Genomic DNA, 27,520 nt, shown 5'->3' with positions numbered 1-27,520 from the left:
AACTTCTACTAGGACATAAAAGTTCGTTAATGGTTTAATTATATAAATACTAATTCGTTTTTATGATTTCTATTTTATTATTCATAAAATGTTTCAATTGTTCAATATTTTTTTTTCGTATTAAATTTTGTGGGAAAATAAATTTATACATTATATAATTAATGCATCCTTTATTTATAAGTCAGTCTTCAATGAAATATATAACAATGCAAAAAGTTATACTATATATATGTAAATATATTTAGTTATAGTGGATCGTATGGGAAAGAAACAAAACTCAATTACGAAAGAGTGTTCACTAAAAACTGTAAATTTAGTTGCATTTATTTTATTAGATAGAAAACTATCAATTTCTTAATTTATTCTTTAGCTTACTTTAATGTATATAGATCCATGCAAATGAAAGAGTTATTGTTTTACATTCCTAGATAATAACCCTTAACATTAGCAAAGAGAGTTGCAAAAAATATTAATTTTAGGTATGTAAAAAAATGAGACCCTAAATTAATGTAATGTCTCTGACAATTTGAAGAATGTATGGGATAATATCAGCTTAGCTGTCATGACTAGGCATATGAATAATGGGAAAACTACATTGAATATAAAAATTACTCTTGAAACAACGTTAATAAAAATATGGAAACATTGAGAGACTGATGGAGATTGCTGATGTCAAAAGTATACTCTCCACCATCATTAGGCTATTTCTACCAACTTTATTGATTGTTCTGTGGAAAGTATGGGTTGAAACCCCTAGATATGTTGCAATATCCCATTTTTTGTGCATTGTATATATATTGAATATCATCTAAATTGTTGTATATTTTTGAAGAAAAAAAAGAATAAATACCAATTTTTTTATATGACATCAAATTTTGATCGAGAGATCATTAAAATTTGAACTTCTGTACAAAAAATTCATATGTAATTAAACTACTATTCAAGATGATAGACATTCAAAGACATACTCAATTCTTTTTTACCTATAACCATTCACCAATTCCAGGATATTTAGGTAAAATCCTTTTGCAGAATGTCATTTCGTAGAACACTCATTTCGGCAACAAAATCATAAATGTATATTTGATTATGGTTCATCTTGTAGTAATAACTATACATAAGCGGAGTTTGAAATTTATCCTAGCGAGCAAGTTGTATTATTTATTCTTCTAATAAATCGTGAGAGTCATGGAGCTACCGCAATGTAACTAAGTATGATTCCCAATTATATTACCATGATTTAAAGAGTGATATTAAGGTGGACTTGAAGAATGTTTTTATTTTTTGATCTATAGTAGGAGGTAGAGAGATGCGGGGACAGGTAGAGAACAACTTTTCCAAAAATATTTTTCATTAATGTAAAACTACTGTAATCAAAACTTATTCACGACATTGTTTTTGCTCAAGTGTGAGCAAAGACGGCACTTAAATTCAACCAACTTTCTTTTGTTCAAATTTTTAGATAATATGGGATGTACCCAACCTTTTGCAATGCCTACAATGTTAGCTACCTCGCGCACTTTCAGTCGACAATCGCACAGTGGGGGTTATAGATTTTTTTTTTTTTTTACAATTTCGGGAATCGTCGCTTCTTTTGATAAACAACTGGGATATTCCCTTTGGCAGCTCCTACGGCCTCATTTAAACTTACCTATCCAAAATTTCCAGCAATCGAAAGATAAAATAGTTTTTAAGATAATGTTTAACTGCATAGTTCCTCCCAAATGGGTCTAATTTACAAAAATTAAAAAAAATGAAGGGTCTTATTTGGAAACTAACATTTTTCCATATTTTTTCAATTGCATTACATTATAACTAGAACTAAGTAATAACAGTTAAATAATAATTAAAAAAGATTTGTCATAATAAAATTATTGATTTTGGTTGTTTTTTTAGTTAACCTTTAATTTTTTTGTTAGAATATTTAATAAACATGCAATATAAAGTTGCGTAAAAATTCCTTCGAAATGAAATATAACTAAGCCAATTATTTTAATAATTGAAAAGTGTAATTAATTTTTAGAGACAACAAAAGTTCAGAAATTAAATGTACATAAGTCGATTATATTACATACATTTAATCAATATGTACTAATCTAATACATTGGATATAAAACATATTTAAAATGGGGTTAATCCTTCTTAAATATTAATTACTTTTTAAAATTAGTGAAATAATCGCATTGGATATATTAATCAAATTCTCAAGAAGCAGATTAGATACTTTAATGCAAATTTGTTTACAGGTTGTCAAGCACAACTAGTACAATATATGTAATTTAAAGATTAGTAGCAATATGAATGTTTGAATATCACAAGCAGTAAATTTTATCTAAAAAAAATAGTAATATATATTAGCACGAACACGCAATCTTAAAGATACCCAATGAAAAAGATTTGATATATTTAGCTTATCTATGTTAAAATTCTAAATTAAAACGATTTCCTATAAATTATAATTATATAATATCTAAATTTTTATTGTAAAACCTCCTCGTTTATTTTTTAGTCCACTTCGAATTGACGACTCATACCTTAAAAAAACTTTGAGACACGGGGAATCGATCTTGTTTTATGAAAAAAATAAACTTATTTGCAAAAAAATCAAACTTACTTTCCAGATCCCAGGACTTTGGTTTGATCAGAATTAAATATAGTTTATTGTACGTAACTCAAAATTCTACACAACTTTTATTGCATGTTTAAAGTCTGTAAATGTCTCCGTTTTTGAAATAAATGCGTTTTTATCATTGTTTTTCTAGGCAGGACACAAATACATTTAAATTATTTTAATACAATGTAGAATAATGTTACTCAGTTTAATTGATGAAAAACACATGGGTGAACTTATATTTATACCCTTAATTCATATATATATATTACTGCGATCATTTGTGGGAGCAGCAGTAACAACTTCCAATGTCATGTCAAAGATTCTTTCTGACCCCTTTCTATTAAAAATATACATTTAAAAAAAGACGTATTTATCATGTCCTGGAATAATTTATACAAAAATATGGAAACTATAGAAAAAAATGAAATTTGAATGTGAGGATTTTTTAATAAAAGGTTTTATTCATGAAAAAATAAAGAAATATTTACATTATATATTTTAAAGTATGAGAAAGATTTAATACTAAAATATTCTTTTCAAATACATATGTGCATATCGGGTATGGTACAATGATACTGTCTCTTGTATTTGCTTTCCAAATGATGAAAAACCAAAAATCTATCGGGCACAGAGGTGTAAAAGCATAAAAACTAGTATTAATTGAATAGTTTCTTTAAAAAATTACAAAAATATTATTCGTTCCACAATTTCGCATATTTCGAGCTTATTTAGACAAAAATATGGAAACTATAGATAGAATATTTAGACAGGGTTAATTTCATATGTAATTGTTCTTCCTCGCATGTATGAGAGATTGGTAGTTAATTCCTTCAGAATGGTTATTATGCTATTCTGAAGTAAGCCATTCCTTCTGGACAGGTATTAATGAGAGGGAAGTTTTTTTTCAACGAGATAACAACCCAAAATATACATCCAAGCTCTCCAAAAACTTCTTGGAAAAGAAAGAAGCCTCTCTCATCTTATCGACTATGTAATGGCCAGCTCAATTACCTGATTTGACCCCAATAGAGCTATTGTGGAACACCTACACAGAAAAGTTCGTGAAAAGTGACCCACAGGTGAGTGTTACATTTTGAAAAATGCTTGGAATGATATTACACCTGCCTATCTTGAAAAGCTAACAACAAGAATGCACAAAATCTGTAGAAGAGTTATAGCGGCAAGGAAGGATTTCTTGATAAAGCAAAAATTTAAACAAAAATACTGTCATTTTTCACAGATGAATGTTTTTACGCATATTGAACCTTATTTTTCTTCATATCAATGGTCGAATTACTATGATATCTGAAGATAAAGTCATAGGTAATTAAAAAAATAAGTGAAATTCCGTTTTTAGCCAAACTTTTACTTGTGAGTGTTCATACCTACTAATCAAAAATACTTGACAAATCTGAGAATAGTTCATCATTTAAACATGATGTAATGAAGTAATTTCTCCTCCTGAAATCATATATATGATAATGACAAATATTGGCATCAACACGCTTGCTTAGTAGTATTGTGTCAGTCCTTATTTAGAGCCAAGAACTTTAGGCGATATTTAGGCCATGTTTTTACTTTTTTTAATTCTTCTCTTATATCGTAGAATAAATTATATAGCTAAGGAAAAATATAAACTGTTCCTATTATATCAACCTAAATATTTTGTGGTTTGAACTACTTAAATCAATTTATTTATAAAAATATTATCAGCAGATATTAAATTAATTACAAGCAACTGGTTTTTTTTCTCTTTGAAACATATTACAGATTCCACGTGTAAGTATGACCTTACTTGAGTTATAATATTTCTAACCAACATCATTTGCATCATTCTTTGATTTAAAATACTCATAATTTACCTCACTCTATGACTAGGAATTCTGTTAAAAGGGCAACAATAATCAATCTAGAATCCATAAGGACAAGAAATATTATTCACATTATTAAATAGAAAATAAATTATTTAGAGCAAGGAGTTTTTTGTTCTCACCAAGTAATTTTTACCTTCATACTCGATTAATCAATAGTCTATTTAAGTACTTTTTTAATATTATTTAATAAAAAATATGTTACTTGAATTTACAATCAATTAATTACTTTTTACAAGATTTTGTACTTAAATTAATTAAATAAATATTCCAGGACAAGAATGATTTGCAGGGTTTTATATTATAATTGGTTATTAGAAAAATTATTTTATTTTTTGGAGAATAGTTTTTAAATGTTCTCATTTTATTAAAATGAATTCTTTTTTGTTTATTTACATCGATTACTAGAGTTCCTAGGAACTTTAAAATAATGTTGATATTAGAAAAAAATAGCCCTGTATCAGTCGGAACAATGCCATTTATTTTTTTCCAAAAATAGTGTTTCTATATATGTTTTAGTTTCTGTTCTCTCAACTATAACGATCTTAAAAAGTTTATTCATAGCCATGTTGATAAAAAGACTCAAATACAAGAAATGTTTCAAGAAGAATGAACTCTGTAGCAATGCAATCATTTATATATTAAACAATTTGACATGTTACATGAGACTGACGGGAAAAATCTAAGATAGCATTCAAATGATTTCATCTATAACTATAAATAAAAGTTGTTGTTTTTTGGGATTGTTTAAACATTAGTTATTTATTTTTTTATTATTTTTGCTTCTATTCAAATATTTATAAGTAGGTAAAAATCTTGAGGTTGAAAAATATATTAAATCTCTGAAGATAAAGCACTCAAGCATTAGAAGAAAAAAAGATTTACATAAAAATTAGAATATGATTATATATAATTTGTTACTCATTTGTTCCTAACCTTTACATGAGTCAAAAATATATATTTGTTTAAATAATACTCTTAATAAAGTGTAATCTATGATATACAGTATTTTTACTAACGATATGTGTTAGTACTGAAAGGAGCTCACAATCCTTAGATATAGGAAACTTAGAGACAATTATAAACATTGTAGGAGCCGTAGCGTCTGTGATGTTTAACCAATACTTTTACAATATCTGATTATCCCCCCTAATAAAAAAAATAATCACACAACAGGTAGCTAATTTTAATCGAGATCAAAAATAATTATTATTATTTATTAATTGAAAAGTACTGTCTCCATAATAACTCCAGCTTTCTCCTCGCTCTCTCGAAAATGCCCGTCGCTACTGATGATTCGATAAATTATTAATGAAGTACTTTTTTTTTGGTTATGTTCGGTCATTTTTTAGAAGAGTACAAATTAGAAAGCATTAGCTTTTTCTAACGTTAATTTTAATGAACTGATTTAATCTATTCTTTGATCGTTCATTTAACTACATTAAATAGCATATTCAATTAGTTGTACTTGACAATCTGACCTCGAATGGGTAAATAGTTTGATAGTAGAACATCTGGTTTTCTACTGTGAAGTATAAAAATATCAATAATCTATATAGAAATTAGTTTATTTTTGACAAAATTTTATTTTTATTTCAAATAAGTTCTTTGATTTTATTTACAATTAATTATAATACTGAGAAAATACAATTTGACCAGGAAAAAACAACAGCCTCAGTTTGTCAATTATTTTGAATATATATAAACTTATTTACAGCGTAAATAATCAAGGTTTCATTTATAAAATACCTGTGATTCTAGAATGCCTTGTTCCGCTGCAATATTCATTTTGAATATTTTTTTATTGCAGCAAAACTTTCTCGAAGTAAAGTGCTAAAAAATTTTAAACACCTAGGTAATTAATTATATTGTATACAAAAAATTGAAGTTTTTATAAGTAAGCAATTAAGTTTTTATATATTATCATATCAATCTTTTATGGTTTATTTCTACAATCAAACTCAAATTAAATTAATATTGCTACGGAACCAGACTTCTCATATCCAAATTAATTTTTTTTAATAAGACCCTAATTATTCAAACTTCAATTAAGCTTCTTTGACTTTAAAATATTGAAACCCCTAAGCATTATTTATTTTGAAACAAAATCCTCAATATATAGTGGTTTTTAACATATATATTACATTTTCTCAGGATGGAATGTAAGGAACATATTTAAAGTTAACACAAAATTATTGATTGTTTTCATATTCAAAACTTTGCTCAAACATATCATATCAAAGGTGTAAAAATGCTGGAAAAAATTCCAACTAAGTATTTCCAAAAAACTTACGTTGATACGAATAAACTCAGTACAAATTCGTAATTAGCTTGCTAACTACTACTATATTTGACAATGAATATAATTTTTTTTTTTTGTTGACTTGAGTTATTGCTAAATAATAGTAGAATATATTCCAACTAACCTCGCCGTCACATTGACTTTTTACACACAAAAATAATTCAAAAATAAAACTATAAGGAAACTCTATGTACAAATGGATTTTCAAAATTGAGTTGTTTTTTCTAGATTGTAAACTAATATAATCTTGACATCACCTATAAAATTATATGAATAGTTTTAAATGAAGTGAGCAGTTTCTCCAGAATTTAAAAACCATTAACTTTAATGTCAAGAGTAGGGATTATGTGGAACACAAATAAAGTTCCAACTTTATGCACGTTTTCAAAAAATGGCTTTTGGCCTCTCGGTTTAACTGATCTTAACTTTTTGACATTAAAATGTAGGGTCCAAGGGGAGACTGATTCAGTCTCTACCAAGTTGTATAGAACAAGAGTAAACAACTGTGCATGAGACAAAGGACAATACTTAACCTTGTAAAAAAGTATTAACACATATTCTAATACAAAAAATGACTGAGTAATTTAATTTGTTTAGTGGGACTCTAATTCTGGACCATCCTGTATAAAACTCGTGTATGTATGTATAGCAGTTTTGTTGTTCAAGAGAAATTCCTCAACAGGGAGAACTTATCAGTATGAATTTTTGAAAATGAATATTTGACTGCACTCTTGGTGACCGTGTCAAATTAAGTTTGACAATTTGTTGCATAAGCCCTTCCAATTGTAATATAAATTTGTTTTTGTTTATGTATAGTTTTGTATAGACTAAAAATGACATTAATGAATAATTTTGTATTAAAAAAAATCCGCTTTGTCGATCCAAATGATTAAGAGTAGGCGGTTAGAGGCTAAAACATCTTATTTTCAAAAAGTAACCTTTTAAATAGATTACAATTTTTCCAACAACTTTTGGTTCGGCCAATATTTGATTTGCATACTTATTTCATTTATTAAACCGTTCATAACTGATCCCTCCATCTTTGTTTTTTTACTCAAAAGTCTATGTAAGTTTAAAAAAATAAAAGTGATCGTTAAAAGACGGTTCATCTATGAACCTATGTAGTACCTTTGCAATAAATTTTTTTAGTGCTGACCGTAGATTGCAGGAACACACTGGATACAGTTTTTTTGTTATGAAATTCCTGCATTGGAACCGAATAAGGCTATGGCCACTCAGTGCCGTGACATGTATAAATCAGGTGACTCTTAGATCAGATTCTTCTGTATTTTCTTCCACATTTGAATATCTCTATTTTTACATTCTGATTAATCATCAAGATGGATGGATAACATATTTTCTTAGAAGTGTATAGATACCAAAATTATGACGTACATCTTAAATCTTGAGGTGCCACTTCAGTTGAACGTAAAAATTGCACCATAAAAGAAACTCGGGTCAATGACGACGTCTTGTGCTTGTGATCACGAATGACAAATAGTAACACGGAAGATTTGTTGGGGAGTTAAAAAAATAGTTAAGTTGGGAAAAGATTTGTGAAGAGCGCAAAATCATTGTTAACATCATCTGCCTGTTATATGATCCTACAAATAAAATAAAAGTTAAGTACAAATATATAACGTTACAATCTATTTATGAATGAAGAAAAAAGAAAATTGAGCGGATGTACCAACCGATTTTCCTTTTCAAATTAAAAATCCCACCCGTTACTAGTAGGCCTTCTTGGAATCAAATAAAGGGTCGAAATCACAGCATTTTCTGGCCCATGTGCTTATATAGAGTGAGATTTGTGTTTATTTCCTTCCTCTGCTTACACTTAATTCAAGGAAACGTCATGGCAGCTAATCTGCTTTCTATCATAGCAATGTATAAATATATATTGCTACCATGTCATTTTTTTTAACATGCTGAAAGTGCTTAGACTATACATCTCCACACATTATATGAAAGTAAATATTTATTGTAATTTTAAGTAGTTTATACAAACTATGTAATATGTACAATGTTCATCCCATTTAATATAACTGAATATTAAAAAGGGGCTTTTTCTTTTTATTTTTTAATAGCATTTCTTCTCTTCTTAATTTCACAATATATTTTCTATTCTAGCATACATTTTGTATGTTATATTTAAGTGAATGTAAAGAAAACTAATAACGTAATAGCATATCAGAAGGATGAGATTGACAGTACCTAACTTGTTTATTTTTATTATTAATATATGTAGCTACATGGACATATTATATTCCAATAAATACAAGCTCTTTCAAATATTATGGATTTATTTAACCTCGTTCTTTTTGCCACTAATGAAAAAAAAAATAGAAAATTGTAGTTTTTTATAAGTTCCTATTGGAAGGAAAATTTCAGAAACTCGATTTTATACTATAATATTTTCAGGGTGGACCCTAACTACTGTAAAAACATAAACTAACATAAAGAGATCTCAATGTAAAGTATTTGTGATAAATTATTGATGAACTGTCAATAAAGTTTGCTTAAAACCTTAATTGGTCATTTTTTAAATACGAGAGAAAATAAAGTAAAGAGAAGCAAGAAATTTCTCAATTTGTGGAAGTCTGGGCATTGTTTTACTGATGCTAAACTGTTTCTATTGAGGCTATATTCAATTTCAGAAAACGATTGGATTTTGGACAATAAAAGGTTTGATTCACCCTGCAATATCTATTAGATACAAAAAAATAGAGTCAGTGAGGGTATTAGTGGCAAACAGCCTTTCTGGTAAAGTATCAACTTATCTTTGTGCCCTAGGAAGATAAAATTAACAGCATTAAGTATGTGGATACTCTCTTAGAGAAAAACCTCCAGTCCTGCGAAAATTCCCACTTTAGGTAAGATATTTATACCATCAAGGAGATGGTACTCACTCTCAGACGATACAAAATTGGTATGAGTGAAGGTATTTTAGTGTTGTGTAGGTCCTTAATTAGGACCACGAAACGAAATTAAGTCCATTCAGGTTCAATTCAGTTCAGTCCAGTCCCACTTGAAGGGAAAAAATCAATTTAACGTGACGTCATTGAAATGTTTTTCCTTATATAATGAAATAAAAAAATCAAATGCCCATATTATATTGTATATATATATACCAAAAGTAAAGATTTCTGTAGAAAAAAGACTTATTGCACTTGGATGGTTAAAAAACTATAAGGAGGAATGGTTTTACTTTGGTGAAATTGAGTTAAAGTTTAATTGAGAAGGTGTTAAGTGTAAAAAGAACCTATTGATCAGAGGGAGTGTCAATACATATATTTTTTTGTTTTAAATATTATTTCCTAAAATATTTTTTTATATAATTTATGAATAAATATTAGTTTCTGTACAAAAAAATATCGTGGATTTATGCATACATATACATATAAATGTGTACAAGTTTTGATGTATGTAGCAGTAGTAATTTCTTGGTCTTAGAATGTATTATTTAATTACGACAAGGATCATTCTACATAATTACCAACTATTAATTCAATATATCATTTTCTTTTTATCTATTCAAATTAGATGATAATTATGCATTTATGAGTATTATAACTGCAGGCATTTGAACTTTATAATGGAGCACAAAATACTTATATTTTACTAATTTGTATTAAAATAGCCAAAAAATTACACCATTAACGTATCTATCATCCATAAAATATTCAATAATTGCATGATCCTTATCCCAAGTACTGTAAATCCTTCGTTGTTTAGGACTGAGGAATGTCATCTACTTCAATTAGTCTAGTCCCACTTTGTAGTCCTTAAAAAAATCCTTTATGAAGTTATTCAGGTTAATCTTCCTTAGGAATTAATATTATTCCGTTTTATTCAAGGATTGGTCCTGAGCCAAACAAATTAGGAGCGGCACAACACTACATTATAAGTGCGGATGATAATAGAGATTTTATTGAAACTCTTTGTCGGTTAGTTTGAAGACAAACAATTAATGATGTGTCCAGTGGTTTTACGTCTCTTTCCCCATACAATAAGAATTTCTGGAATACAAGTAAGACAAACAACGTATAGTGAAAAAATTCTGAATAGATTTTTTTTTTAATTACATAGACAACATAGACTCATATCTAACTAAGTTAAACCCTAAAAAGGTAAGAAATGTCTAAAATAATAACCCCGCTATAAAGTTCGATAGATAAGCAAAATGACTGGGTAATTTGCATTGGTAATATCAGTAACAACATGAGGACTCTCTTTAGGACCAAGCACTCGGCGTCTGTGATTATATTAAGGATTACAGACTGAATTGAATAAAGAATCTTGGTTTTGAGGGTGCTGACTAGAACACAAATGCAATTTTTTTTTTTTTTCATGGTGAAAATCTTCTTTTTTTTTTTTTTTTTTTATATATACAAAATAAAAGCTCGGAACCTAAGCTATCAGTTAATTGACTGAACCTGAATTTAATCCACCACAACAAACTTATACAAAAAGTGATCCGAATCCTCTCAAGACTTTTTCCCATCCTGGTAAGATGTAAATCAACCCAAAATTGAGTTTTCTCTTTTTCCATGGGCGTCTTTGAGAACAATGTTGAGAAGACATCAGACAGAAATGTACAAGAGCTCAAGGCCAACACCAAGAGGCAATGGGCCAACATTTCGGCCGATTATATTGTGGGAACCTTCGCCAAGTTCCGGCCTCGTGTCTAGGCTGTGATAGAGGCTGGAATCGGCAATATTGAATAATTCTAGCCAAGATTGATTGCTACAAGTATTTGCAATAACATTTGTCATTATACTTTTCTAATAAAAAGTTATGAAAGTTTTAGTTTCGCTTCTTGATTCCAGAAAATATACCTGTCCCACTCGGTAGTAATTCAATACTTATATGTTCTCTCCTGAAGAGTGAATGGTCCCTCCCCCCCTCCACTAATCCATTTATCCTGTCTCATCTTGAAATCAAGAATTGGGATTACAATACTGTTGCTCATCTCTGCCCATGTGCTGTAAGACGGGAACTAGGTTTTTTCCCAATAATTCTGACATAAGATTCTAGAAACAATCCAAACTATTGACCACCACTTCTAAAAGTTCTCCGGGGTTAATAAAGACTTTCATTTCTCATTTCTTCTCGGGTCATTTAGTATCCTCAATGCAAACACAAAAAAAGTAACAGCAACATAATGACTTCATAAAACAAATAGATAAATAATTTATATACAGATATTTAAAACAAAAGGAATGTTAAAAGAATGTAGTTACATATCTTAAATTAGTTTATTGTTTAAAATAGGTCATTCATGGTCAATCAAACTTCCATTCATAGCTTCTGGTTTCTTTTTTATCGATTGTAGTCTATAAATTGTAGACACAAAGTTCAGTGTATCAATATAAGCTTTCGTTTAATCCGACGACAAGTAGATGATATCCCACTCATCAAATTTCACAAAATATTGTCGTAGTAAAATTATTTTATTTTATTTTGACTTCAGGAATAAATAAATATTATCCTCTTCTTTCTCCTCACACAGCCTGCAAATATTTGTACCGTTCTTTTTCACCCATTTATTTGTAGGCAGCAAATCTGTAATGAGCCTCTAATTTACCAACCAAATATAATGGGAAATGAGATAGGCTTTGATTGCTTTTTCAAATCACATTGATAGTTTTGTTAATCACACTGAATTTTTGATAAGCCTCAAGCTTGATGAAGTAGGCAGAGTTATGTGGTTATTGATCCTCTCTTTTAAAGTACTTTTTAGTGAAAGGAAAAATTTATTCACAGATCTATCAGGACAAACCAGAGACGCATTTTCATAATGGTTCTGATTTTCTGGATTTATTTTTGTTTCAAGATAAATTTTTGAACTAAATCACCACCAATGAATTTAAAAGATCATTATTTTAGATCATATTCCTCTCACAATTTTTCCACTTTACTGTCGATATAGCCATGTTTGATGATTTTACTGTCCAGTGAAGTGGTGTAACTTTTTTTACATTAAGCCTTGCCTACAAGGAATAATTAATGATTTTATAAATTAAATACGTCTATAGTCTAATTGAACAAATACTTAACTACATTTTTTAATCAACTTTTTATTGCATTCAGTATGAAAGGCACCTTTTTTTTATAAACAAAGGTGTTGTTTCTCTTATCTTAATTGAATTGTATGACAATGTAATAAAGTTAAATAATATCATAAACCTTCATTTATGAGACATTCATGCCATGTTTTGAATACAGTTAAGCAACAAAACATTTTCTTTTTATTATAAACTTAAATGGAAAACACTGCATTGAAGAACAGCTTATAAAGAAAAATGTATATTGTCTTTGTTTTTGTTTAATTTCAAAACAAAGGAAATAGAAACTATTTTCATATTAACATACTGACAAAACGTTTTATTAGGAAAGGTCATATTGACCTTCGATTCACTCGAGACCAGCCTTACATAAAAATCTTAAATGATATTTTTTGAGGACGGTTTTTTAGAATAGAAGAACCTGAAAACGATGTTTACCCGAAAAATACCCCTGTTCAATCGGTTTGTACAAATTGTACCTTGTATATACAAATTGAGAGAAGGAGTTAATTTTTACAAGATGAATGCGCAATTTCCCTTTGTTTAACAATAAACAATTAGAAAACAATATTTATCTGGCAATGCCTCATTTTTGAGGGTGCACTTAACATTTTAGAAGTTTAGAGGTTGATTAATTTATTTCTAAGTGTAAATATGTGTTAAAATGTGCTCTCATTTTATTTCGATTTTACTAAGTTACTTCTGTGTTTTTATTGTGATATTAGTGATAATACTAAGTTTGTGATTTAGAGGAAGCTCCAAACAGAGAATGGATATCTTTAAGGCAATGAATAATCCATACACCAACGGCATTAGACGAGGAAATCTTGACTCCGAGGATCAAAGAGGAGAGGTTAACAAAAATAATGATGTAACATCAAAGAAAGACGTTGCATCAAGTTAACCTTATGATACTCCCACAAATATAGATAAGGAGGGTAATGCATGCTCATACTCTGATATTGTTGGTAGAAAAACAAATTAATAAAACGAAACGACTCCTCCCATTTGCCTGTGTCTCAGGCATTTAAGTGTGATAGAATAGACATCATCAAAAATTCTGGCAGTGGTTGGATTAAGTTCTCACTATTTGGTAGTGATGCAAATAGTTGTAGAAGAATAACCTTCAAACAAATGAATTTGGAAAACGTTGCTTTTCATTGCAAGGGATACTTTAGGTCTCAATCTAATGGTTGTTAGATCTGTCCCCTGTAAAAACCCCTACAAAGAGAAAATAGTTCTTATTAAACCTCAATCACTCAGTCTCCCGGGTGAAAGAATATATTTCCCTCTCACGGAGTTAAAAGATAATAATGCAATCTCTTTAATGGAAAAATAGAATATCGAGATTGAACTGACATGATGCAAAGATACCAAAACTTCAATATCAGATTGAAGAATGCCTGTGGCACGGTAACTTATGATGAAGTAGCTAATCATTTAGCTCCTTTTATTAGAGTCGAAAGAATTAAAGTAGCTCGGCAAAACCTAATGAGGTAATGGTGCTTAGAAGTGCATCCATTCTGAAACAATTTCCACATCTCCAAAAGCAACTGAGCTCTTTATTAAACGTCTTAGTTAAGAGTTCACCTAAAAATATTCCAACATTCCTCCTATAAACGGTAGGATCTTTCATACGGAATTTGTAAATGCCATCAAGCAATGTTCAATTTGCTTTAATTTTGGACATGGAAAGACTAAATTTAATCTACGGCTGAAAGGTTATAAAGATTACACGAAGTGGATTTCAAAAAGACTTAAAATTATTTAAAGTAGTCAATTCACGGAAAATATCACCAATGAAGGAATAATCAATGAAAAGACTGAACACGAATATAATATGGAAAAAAGGAGTTGAAACTGGAAACGATACTCACAACAGTATATGTGAAGAAAATGATGAGATGATCAAGACAGTGATAGACTTAGCAGCAAACCCTCATCCTCCAGAAAAAATCCAGGCTTGTGAGGACTCTGTAACTGAGGAGAGACGCAACAAAAATGTGAAAAGGAAAAGAGAGCAAAGTAACGAGGAAGAGAAAAAATTTACACCCCAGGAGAATACTGAGTTGAGTATTATTGACTAGGACGAGAAAAATTAAATTTCACATCGGTTAAAGATGAAAAGGAAGTCAAAAAGAAGAAACATGGTATGCTGGACAAAGTTGTTTAGTTTCTAAGCAGTTCCAAGAAATAAATTAATGAACTCATTGGGTAGGGATACCTGTTTGATATTGGCAACTGAACCACCGTTAATCAGGGGCGGATCAAATGTTGTTAATTTTACAGGAATATCAGCTTTTGTAAATCATAAGCCAAGGGCGGCAATTTTGGTCTCACCACGCCTGGTGGCCTGACAGATTCCTAAGCTTTGCTCAAGGGATATTGTAGTTTGTACGTTGAAAACCAACAACAAGGACTTGAATGTTGCGAGTTATTATGCCGGCATAACATTAGAGGATGTTTGTGGACAAATAAGACCTCTTGTTGAATACTGCAATAAGAATCATAAACCTTTGTTGATTGCTGGGGACTTTAGCGATAGAAGTTCACTTATGGCGAGATGCAATAACTAACCCTCGGGGCTAGAAGCTTGAATAGTTTATGGCGACATATAATCTGGGCCTTCAAAATGTAGGAGGATTTGTGTCAACATTCGTGGGTGGCGAGAATCAATAATTGATCTAACGATTACAAATCGCTGGAGTCACCATCTGGTATCAGCCTGGAAAACTGACTTGGAGTATTTTGGATCAGATCATAGGTTTTGCACCATTGAAATAAATGTTGTTAGAATTATGTGCAGTGATATTAATTTAAAAAATGAAAAATGGAAGAACTTTAAGAATGAACTCGAATCTTTTGAACAGACCACGAAATATAATTTTCTAGATACCAATGGAATTGATTTAGAAGCCAACAGTATTGCTACTATTCTTCTGGAATCCTGCAGTATAAGATCCGGGATCCTCAGAAAAGTAAATCCATGGTGTAATGACAAACTCAGATAATAAAGCCGCAAAGTGAAGTATCCTGAACGAAAAAAAACTGATAGTCCAATATACAGCCGAAAAACAACTTTACAAAACCTTGAAAATCAGGGATAATAGGGAGGCCTTTAGAGAGTGGGTTAGCACAATGGAAGATCCAAAAGACATATCCTGTTTAATGAAGGCATGAACAAACCAAACAAGCGTTCGTGTTAGCATTTTGGGCAACCTTGAGAGCGAAAACGAGAGTCTGAAAATGCTTCTCAGGACTCTCATTTTCCCGATTCGATGGATTAGGATGCAGACAGCTGTCAAGAAAATGTTTTTAAACAAAGGCTGAAACATCATGAGGATTATTTCGATATAGGACTTGTTCTATAAACAGCTTAAATCCGAATAAAAATCCCGGACTGGATCCAATTCTTGCATAGGCTTACAAAAATATTGCTGTCTGCATGGTGGAGTGCTTGAGATGTCTTTCCGATGCAGTTTACAGTACTTGCTATACTCCAAAAATTTGGAGAGAAGCCAATTTAATATTCATTCCCAAACAGAAGAAAAAAGGGACTACTTCGACCCAAAAGCCTTCCGACCAATCACATTTAAAATTTGGCTTTGAAAATTCTTTAAACGTATGGTACAATGGAGAATTTATGAGAAAGTTAACATAGTTTTGCAAAAATAATATCCCTTCACAAAAGGAAAATCTACTGACACTGCAATTAGCAGTTTCATCGACTGCTGCAAAAGCAGTTTTCATCGTAAGGAAGAAGTCTCAATGGCCGTTCTTGATATAGAAGGTGCTTTTAACAGAGCCCACTTTGATTATGTTATTGATGTCATGCACAAGCATGGTGTTGACGAAACAAAAACTTGCTAGTATAGTAATGTTCTAGCAAAAAAGAACTATTTTTGCCAAGCTTGGTGGCCAGAGCGTATCAGCAATACCAACAAGAGGATAGACACAATTTGGGATCCTCTCCACACTGGGCTGAAATCATTCTTTTCAAGAAACAGTTTATAGACAGACCAATCTATAAGATTGCATATGCGGATGACCTGGCAATATGTTTTAGAGGGGAGGATCGTCTAACACTAACACAATTGATACAAGGAGCTCTCGATAGGCTCTCACGATGGGCTGAAGGCCAAGAAAGATTTTCAGTGGTAACAAAACCAAGTGTATTTTATTTACCAAGAGAAAAAAAGATTACAACTTTACCTCTTACAGGAACGGGACTGAGATACAGAGTGTTAAACCCTTTAAATATGTTTGGTTTGTTATAGATGGTGGACATAAAGTGGCCTATGAAAACCTAAAATATGCCATGGCAAAGACGAAGAGAAGCCCACTGAAGTACATATGGGCTTATGAAACTTATCTGTAGTTAGTTATGGTGTGATTGTTTTCTCAGGTAAACTCCAATCTAGCAAGTTAATGAAAACTGAGCTTCGCAAGCAACAAAGATTAGGTCTTTCAAGAATCACTGAGCCATGCAGTTGATGCCAACAGCAACCATGGAAGTTTTATCTGGAGTAATTCCTATACATCTATATGTAAGGGAACGTGCCTCCCTAAGAAGAATACGAACAAAAATAGACAATCCACTCAAATGGATCGATCATTCATGTAAAGAGGATTTACAATACCTAGCGAGGTATAAAGTCCCAACCCAAGCCAATGTATACAGTCCTGGTAATATAGACGACGGTACAAAGTGACAAGGGTATGGAATGTAGAAGAATATGATATAGTTAGATATACTGACGGACCAAGATTAAATTATCAAACAGGTGCTGGATGGGAACTAACACAACATGACACCGTTATTAGGGAATTTTCATTAAGACTTGATGATACAAACACAGTATTCCAACCTGAACCTGAAGTTGTAGCTATAAGAAATCTAGCAAGTAATTTGCCATTTGAAAAAACGAATGGCAACAGGGTATTAATATTATCTGATAGCCTGTCCGCTATAGATAATTTAAATATAAAACCAGAGGGCATATTGAGAGAAGAAATTTGTTTCTGTAAAAATGCCTTCACGAATTTCAAGAGTGATATCACAGTTGGATGGATCAAGGATCTTAATAATAGCACAGGGAACGAGTTTGCAAATATTTTGTCTAAGGAGGGTGTCTCTATCCCCGATTTCGTGTGTCAGGCTAAAAAGGCTATCAGAAAAGCCACATTGAATGAGAAGCAAACTATCTGGTAACAGTTGGATAGCTGCGGCAAAACCTAAGCAGTTTATTGTTGAGCCATACATCGGAACAAAAGTTACAAATACAAGAGACATCAAATCTCAAGTATAGTGGCTATGGTTAATGGCACATACAGCTTAATAGACATCTTTTTAAAATGGGTAAAACCCTGAGCCTGATCTGTCGACTCTGTGAAGAAGATAAGGAATCACTATTTCATTTTATCTTTGGCTGTGGCTGTACAATGCAGGAAATGACTGAACTTGCTATGGAGTCAGTGAAAAGAAAAGATTAATGGAGGAGCAACTTTTGAGGATTTTTAATATGTTGTGTAATTATGAATTATTTTAAAATAATAAAGTAAGAAACTCATAGATGAACCTCTACTGGCTGATACCGGATTAAGTTCCGGTGTGGTGGGTTGTATCTCGGTTCTAAACAAACAAACAGACAGCATTTTAGAACTACATAATGCACAACTTTTGTCGTTAATGCTCAACGCGTCATATCAAAAAAGAAAAGAATGGGGGAGTACAGTACGTATATATATATAAGCATATACGATGTATTTAAGAGTATATATCCAAATTTGGAGCTTGGAAACCCAATCTACTTTTGACGCAATGATTCAGATCATTCATAACCACATTTATAAAGTTTCTTGTTCTGTTGGAAGGGGCCTAATAACTTCAAATAATATATCTTACTTCCGCTAGTAATTAATATTATCTACATAAACATTCTGGCTCGGATAATGCCTATTTCTTCCTTGTGTGAAGAAAAAACTTTTTATTAACGAAATACAAAATCTTTCAAAAAATGTTGCTGTGCGCATTTGCCTTAAAATTAACAAGAATAGTAATAAACCAACTCGGGTTCATATTTCAATTGTGAAAAATTTGGACAACAATAATTGAACATATATCAAAAAGGCAGAGGGTTTTGGATCTTCTCAATGCGGATGTTGATCAAAAAAGAATTTCAAAAATTGTCAGCGTGACCGTGAGGACAGTCAGGAACATCATGTTGGCAAAGGAGAATAGGAAAGGGGTCAAAAAGAAGGGAAGAAGTAGAGGAAATGGTTTATAGCGATATGAAACATTTTTCAAGTCACTGGAGGCCAATATCAAGGAAGATCCAATAGCATCAATGAGCCGCTTAGCTGACGAGTTCAACATGGATGAGATCACCATCAGGAGGCAGTTCATGATGACCTCAGCCTTAAGAGCTTTGTCAGGACTCCAAGATATCTCCTGACTGAGAGGATGAAGGTCTTAAGGCTTGAGAGAAGCAAAAAAGTGCTTAATTAATTTAAAAGTCATTTGTCGACTGTAAGGATCTCGTCAACCAAGAAGCTTTTGAACAGATTGACCAGGTTTGGAAGTGCAAAAACAACAAATTTATTGCAACATCACCTGAGGAAGTCCAGGACACCTTCAGGACAAAAAAAACGGTCCAAATAATATGCATGGAAATCGTGGCCTCTGATGGAAGAAAATGGATTCCTTCTTCTTCAAGCCCAATGAGAAAATCGGGGATGAGGCCTATTATAAGGTCATGAGGTAGAGAATCTTGCCGTGGCAGAAGGCTAACTATCCTGGGTACAACTGTGCGTAATTCCAAGTGAATTAGTTTAAATAAATCAATTTTACTCATCAATTGATTAAATCTACTTATTTTCTCAAATGAATATAATTTAAGCGAATAATATAATAGCTCCGAATAGCATGAACTCATTACTCTCAAAAAGTAATATATATATTACAAAGTAGTGCAAATCATTAGTATTTCTTAGCTGGCCAACTCTATTAGAATTGGTAATTTGAAGAGTAAATTTTATATTACTCATTATAATTTAACTTCTGAGTATTAAATTCCTTTTAGATCACATTTTTTTTATACAAAACCTGACTGAACATTTGTGATTACTTTTAAAATAAAAAGTAACATAGAGGGTTGTTGCGGAGTCATAATTATATGTTCTATTTTAGTACAAAGTAGATTTGAGGATCGACATCGGAGTGATTCTAGACTTTTTTTGTCGATTTCCTTCTCCCCCACCTCCCTTGTCACAACTGATGGTAGCTGATCCAATGACCCCTCATGACAGCTTAGCTACTCTACTCTATATTCTTCGAATTGCAGGATTACCTTGTTGATTTTTTTTCAACCTCCCAAAAATACATACAATTTTTATCCCTTATAATGCACCCCTAATAATTAATTATTCCAAGAGAGTACTTAAGCACCGCTCGTCCTGTGCACCAACTAGCCTTGTTTTCATTTTGTTGTTAGAACTACTTTAACTGTTTATGTGGAACAAATTTTGCTGAATAATTTCCTAGATATCATAAACATCATTCTATAATAAAAATGAATGATTTAATTGAGAATAAAAGCAAACTATTTTTGTTCGTTTGTTTGTTCCAAAATAAATAACAATGAAAGATAATTAAATTTTTCATTTCAAAAACTCAAGTATGTTTTTAATATTATCGAAGTAACAATTATTTTTCGCAGAGGATGCCTTAAAATTTGTAACATTTTTCATCTACCAAATATAGATATGGAACAAAACAAGATGGATCCGGTTTAGTATGTATTTTAATTTTCATATTAATGACAGATAACAACATAGTCTAAATCATGTAAGGATTGAAAATAAACAATGCCGCTGAAACTATTGAATATGATCTATTATAGAGGAAAAGGGGAAATGATGACATCTAGCAAGTTCAAATAAGTTTCCATAAGCAGGGCCTATGTTAGGTTTTTTTTGCAGAGAAGGCAGGTGTTGAATATGTTTTACAAAGTTTCCCACTGATATCAATTTTTTTTAAATTCGTGAGCTTTTCATTTTTCTAAATTATTTTTTTTTTTTGTTCATATTTATCAAATGAAGGAAATAATTTTTTTTATACCTTTTTCGAAAAAAGGTCAAACCTTTTGAGACCTTTGTTACACTATTTTAATATTTAATTTAATGACTTTTTGCATAGTAATCTTTTAATTTAGTCATAAACAATATTTTATATAAAAAATTATTTTTGAAATAAAAAAGTCTTCAAAATGTCTTTGAAGAGATAAACATTCTTAACATAGACAGTATATTCAAATGCTAAATGAGCCAACCAAATTAGAACAGCATTGTTTTTAATTTTTAAAAGGAAGAAAAAAGGTTTTTTTTATAAATAAAATAAAAATAGCATCAAGTAAAGTGAAAGGTGCTTAATATAAAATCTTCCATAGGGTATATCCCTGTGAGCACAGATAATATCGTTCCCATCATTTTGAAAAATGTAAGATAACAATGTTCAAGTAGCATGTTATCTGTTGATAAGACTAGAATGGGCACTCGGTAGAGCACAAAACTCCGCTTAAAATCGTTTTCCCTAAAAAAGATCAACAAATTTGAGTTAAATATCGCAATTTGTTTTATGGGACCCTGACATTTGACATTGACTCGAAATTTAGTTTGAGTTATACATATAAATTTATTCTAAAGTTATCGTCGATTTCTCATTTTAACAGATTTTGTGACCTTCACCTCACAAACTTGAGTGCCCTGTTACTGTTAACGTATATAAATTTCCTACAACACTTTACCGAAACCGATTGGTAACTTTATCCGTATTTCTGCTTTAAAAATTAAATAGCCGCGTTTTGTTTGCAGTTGACCTCTCAAAATTTAATAGCCTCTTACTATGAAAATGCATAAGCTTTCTGCAGAGTTTTACAAAAATTAATTCCCAAGTATATCCATAATTCTGCTTTAAAAATAAAAAAAAAGATATTTTGTGTGACCTTCATATTTCAAATTTAATGGGGCATACTTTAATTAGATGTAACATTACACAAAGTTCCACCAAAATCGATCTTGAACTTTTTCAGTATTACTGATTGCAAATAAACCGAAACAAACCATAATCACCGTTTAACTTCGTTGGCAGAGGTTTAAAAAAATTTACCAGAATTTCATTCATTTTTTTTTTTTTTAAATACTATTTACACATATCACATCAGTCAAAAATGATAAAATCATCCAAATAAGAATTATAAAAATAAAAAACAATGAAGAATTTGAAATATTAAATTTAATTAATAAAGGAGGAAAAGAAAAAGGAAAAACCGGTAGATAAGTAATCAGATCAAGAAGTGAGGTTTTCAAGTGAGTTGTTAATAGACTCCTCGCTTGCTCTTTTCCTTTCCTCCAATATATCACTCAGTATATTATATAACGTAGTATCGATCAATTATCATTGAATTATATAATGATAAGTAATAACACAGAAGAACCATCCCGAATCTCTCTAATCTAGAGAATTACCTAGCTTTTATTGCTTCTAGGATCTCCAATGAGTGGAGTCATACTCTTCAAGCCTTGGTGGAATCGGTAATATTTCATTTTTAACCTCATATATTTTCCCTTGGACTTGAGAGATAATACATATATTCAATTTTCAGGTTCTGTTTGTATTTTGAAGACCTTATTACAAGCCAATCTGAAGGGCAGAGTTCTTCGCCGTACTTTTCACGGATAATACAATCCACCATTCTAACAACGAGAGCCACTTTTGAGGAAAAATAAAACAAATGGAATGAGGTCTTGATGTTTCCTTTCATTGAATTCATTTCTTCCTCTCATGATAAATAAGAGCAATGTTAGTTTAAAGGGATCCCTAAATGCTCCAAAAGTAGGCCTTAATCGATGGATATTGCTCTTCTGAGTGGATAGAACTAAGTTATTGCTTAGAAATTCAGGCATTTTTAAATTAAATTAATCAAAATTTTTAAATATATTTAATAAATAAAGTCTTACACTGAATAAGGGTATCTACATTTACCCTTTTTATCACAATTCTATTACTGTGTGAAACTTGCCTGAATATTTCATTAGAATATGCAATAAATATTTTGACATTGAATTAGAAAACCTAAAGATAAAAAAGAAGTGAGATGCAAATTTTTATTAGTTCCATAAAAAAAAGGCAGCACATTTTTTTGTTATCTATGATTAAACAAATAAATTTCATTCAAATATTATTTTAAACGAATCAGGAATTTAATTTATTTTTTTGATAATGTATATGAATGCACTTGGAGAGTTTACCTTGTTATTTTTGTTGCATTTGTATATTTAATTAAAATTTCCACGTTTTTTCTGTTAATGAGTTAACTTGAAGTGTTTATAAAATATCTATGTACATTGTTATTATTGATTAGCCATAATTGTAAATAAAATTGGTAGAGGCAAAATTTTGATGATTTTTTTTTTTTTTTTTGTTGGAGTATTTTTTCTAACTTTCCGATTTACTTTCTATTTTTTCCTACTCTAGTATAAAATGACTTATTTTACAAAATTAAATTCTAAGGCCCTTCCTTAATAACACTTTGAGTAATGTCAACCCAATGGCTCTTTTTATAAAATGATAAGCCGTATGATGGTGTTTTTAATCAAATGTGTTCATATTTCATTTAATTACGGTTTATTTTTTAATGGATCAATTATAATTTATCAATTTTTATGGATAACATAAATAATAATCCAAGTTGCTTTTCTGATAGCCATACCCAAAGGCATTATAATATATCAATGCAGTGACAATAATTACTTAAAAAGTGTATGCATGTATTTTGAGTGTTTGTGGAAAGACGTGATACATCACAAGAATAGGCTTTAATGAGTTGTATTGTGTATAAAAGGACATTTAGGGTATTGACGTTTTAACTTTTTACTAAACAAACTATTTTTCTGCAATTTTACTGACTCAAATTTATTTAAAAATCAGCAAATCATCTTATTTTGATTATTATTTAAAAAAATGTCACGCATAAATCTTTTTATAGGCAATTGATTTAATAGGTGTAGTAAAAATAAATTCACTTTTTTTCCAAGAGAAGGATTTAGTCATGTGTATCTCACATTCTATAATTGCAATAGCTTGTTTGACTCAGTATTGTTTGAGTAGTTGTCAAAGATGAACATAAGCAAAAATAAAATACGCCATATCTACAGTTTTTCTTCAAACAAGGCGAGAACACAAGGAAGGCGGCTGAAAAAGTAAATTGTGTTAACGGTTTTGATATTGTACCAGTCAATCACGTGCAATTTTGGTTTCGTCGATTCTGTTCCGAAAATTTTGATCTTAGAGATGCACAACACTCTGGAAGACTAATTGTGGAACATGTGTATCAAATAATGGAAGTAACCGAGTCTGACCGTCACGTAACCACTGTTTGATTGCGAAGAAGTTGTTGATTTTTGTTTTGTTTTTAAATCCAATAAAATATTGATTTCCTTATGGAATTCTTTTTTCTATGTACACTTTATAGTACTATAAGATAAGAATAATATTGTAGTAAATTTGTTTTCTACATTTTTTTTTTTTTTAATTTTGTGATTTTTAGATAAAAATAGTGTTGTTCGCCCTTCGTTCTTTCACAAATTTAATAAATATAGCTAAATTTCTTATAGTTTTAGAATATTATTATTAGGTGGTCGATAAATATTTCTCAATAGGTTGGCGGCAACCCAAAATTTGGTCACAAATCTCTAATAGATTGGTAGTAGAGATTTAATCAAAAAAGTAAAAATAATATTTTTATTTTTGATGTTAATCTTATTAATATTGAGCTCGCCTGTTTTTTGGGAATTGGTAATCAGAAGAATGAATTTTCTTTTCCTTAACTGATGTCATTATTAATTAACTCCTTTGTTGCAAATTCCCATTCTTACCACATTCAATGATATTCAAAAACCTGTCTGAACTTTTATGTGTGTTCATACAAGACGTAGAGTAACCTTGAGGATTTGTAGCAGAGTTATAGTTATTTTAAGTCATTGTTGGACTAAGAGTAAAATTGGGGATCAACATGAGAGTTTTTTTTGTTTTTTTTTGACAATTTCCTTTTTCTATTTTTTTTTTTTGCATATCAATAACAGGATAAATAAACTTTTAACCATTTTATGCATGGTTTTTTTTGATCATATTACTCTAAAAGTCAAATTTTATTCAAATGTTATAACAATTTAATTTTAAATAATTTCAGGCATATGCAATTGTATAAAAGTCACTAACCTAATTTGCATATATTTTTAGGCACAAACGCATACACATCAAAGTGCTCGACCGTGTATCTATGTATTTGAGTTATAAGGACAACAACAACCGTTGAAGACGAAGAGAAAGATATTGTTATCCAGATCATTTTTATAAGAAGAACGTGACTTCTACCCTTTTTCTTTTTCTTCTCCTTCTTTATACGTTTCCTTCTTTATATATATATAAGTTATGAGTCCTTTATTATTATTATTATAGATATTGAAGCTAGAAAGAGAGAGACCATAAAATAATATATTATATTTCTATTAAATTTTGATGATGTATGAGCAGTTCTACAAAAAGAGAGGTAGAGAATAGAAAAAAAAATCCTCAAAAAATAGAAAAATACAGTTTGATTCCTTATCTATCAAAGGTAATGAATGGGCGCTTGGTTTTGTCACATTTGATAAATATAATATATTCAATAAGAAATGGAGCAAACAAACATGGATGCCTCTTTACAAATATTTATAAGAATGAAGAAGGGATGATATGGGCCGTCAACACAAAAGAAAGCTAGACGGTTTTTCTCAAAATGGAGACTGTTTAACATTTGATTTCTTAAACGAATAAATTAGTAAAAAAGATTCAACTTTTTTTTATTAAAATGTTGTGATTTTGATTTTTTTACGCCCAAAACCTGAGAATTACCTTTACAACAAAACAAAAAATTTATTTCTTGTAGGTAATTGTGTTTTTTTTTTTTTTTTTTTTGAAAATATTTTTAAGAACATTTGCACGATTAATTGTGGTTTTCACATTGAAAAATCTAAGTAAAAGAAAAAAAGAGTAATACAATTTGTAGCTAAAAGTTTTGCAGATTCAAAAATCCTTTCAAATGTTTATGTATCGGTTTCTGAATTGTAGAAAATGACTTGTTGATACAAAAAAAATGACGGGAAATTGGGGCTTTTCAATGAAAGTCTAATATTTTTTCTCATTTTCAATCAAAATAAAACCTACATTTTCTTGTAGAGTGAAGACAGACCACTTCATAATAAAATAAAGCATCTCAAAAAATTATTTATTCAACAATTATTTATAAAAATTCCTGCTGAATATATATTTTTTTGTATACTTACGAGTAGTAAGCTATAAATGTTTATTTATTATGTATGAAATGATGCTCTCTATAGGGCACAAAGCTATATACTTTGGGTTATCAAGGTCATTTTTATATTTCTTAAGGTAAAAGCAATCTGGGCACACCATCTCAATCCACGGGAAAAATTTCTTGACTAATGTAATTATTATACATAATTCTTTTTATTATTTTGGAGACGCTGTAAATTGCACTTACGGTAATAAAAATTTACCGTCACATTATGAAAGAATTGTAAATTAAAAGGTACCGTTTTAGGGTTAAATTAAGTTTTATTAATCAAATGAAGGGTTTAAATTAGAGTAAACATTCTGGTATATCTTCATTCATCAAATAAGTTTAAAAAGTTTTCCCAATTTTTTTTTATTTATCTATGAAACATTGAACTGTATTTATATATGATGTAAAAAAATAATATGTACATTTGTTAGATTTTATTTAAGGGACCATATCCGGCACAATTTAAGTTTTATAGCTTTGATATGAGTGGTTTTTTAATTCGATGTCATTTTACTAATAAAATCAACTAAGATAATAAAATATAAGTTGTTAATGCTAAAATTCTCGAACTGTCAACTACTTGGGATGTTAATGGTACCATTATGTACTAATTATGATCATGATCATGTGACCAAAGGAAGAAAATCATTAGATAATATGATTAAAATGCTTGATTTATTCCGGATTTGATCCTTCTAAGCTTTGTTATAGTGCGGTATTGTTTTATATGTCTCTTTAACTACGAACATTACATTATTAATATGGTATAAATACATATAAAGTGTATATATAATCAATTTATCTAATCTATATGCATTCAAATCAAAGGATAAGCTCCTACAAACAACATGCAATCGATGAAATTGCATAATGTTATTATGGACTTCCAATTTTATTTTAAGCATTAATATGTACCATTATAGATATTTAGACATAAATACTAAGTAGATGGTAGAGGTACAAGAATTATCTCCCGGGATTTCTCAGAGTTATATATCCGTAGGAAATCCCACGTTCATTTATGTCATAATAAAAGCTTCATTTAATTATTATTATTGTACAACTACACAGTCAAATCTGGTCCAAACGTCAGTAAACTAAGGGGGCATATCTAACTCTTACGCAGACAATTCTTAACATACAAAATCAGTATTAAGCGTGTCCCTGTAATATTTCTCCAGCGGTCAAACAAATATTAAATAATTAATACATAGATTTATATATTATCCTGCTTCTAACGGGCACTTTTGCATATATTGTGG

The 27,520-nt window shown here is 30.1% G+C and overlaps 1 long non-coding RNA gene across 1 annotated transcript; it reads left to right on the top strand.

Moving 5' to 3' along the window:
* The first annotated feature begins 22,215 nt into the window (after positions 1-22,215).
* On the top strand, positions 22,216-24,536 carry LOC121118456 (uncharacterized). Its single transcript, XR_005864456.2, has 2 exons — positions 22,216-22,446; positions 22,518-24,536. It is a non-coding gene; the product is annotated as an uncharacterized lncRNA (long non-coding RNA).
* The last annotated feature ends 2,984 nt before the right edge of the window (positions 24,537-27,520 follow it).

The sequence above is a fragment of the Lepeophtheirus salmonis genome, chromosome 5 (genome assembly GCF_016086655.4).
Source record: "Lepeophtheirus salmonis chromosome 5, UVic_Lsal_1.4, whole genome shotgun sequence".
Classification (NCBI taxonomy): domain Eukaryota; kingdom Metazoa; phylum Arthropoda; class Copepoda; order Siphonostomatoida; family Caligidae; genus Lepeophtheirus; species Lepeophtheirus salmonis.
The sequence above is the reverse complement of the archived record's forward strand: the minus strand, read 5'-3'. Positions and strand labels throughout refer to the sequence as shown.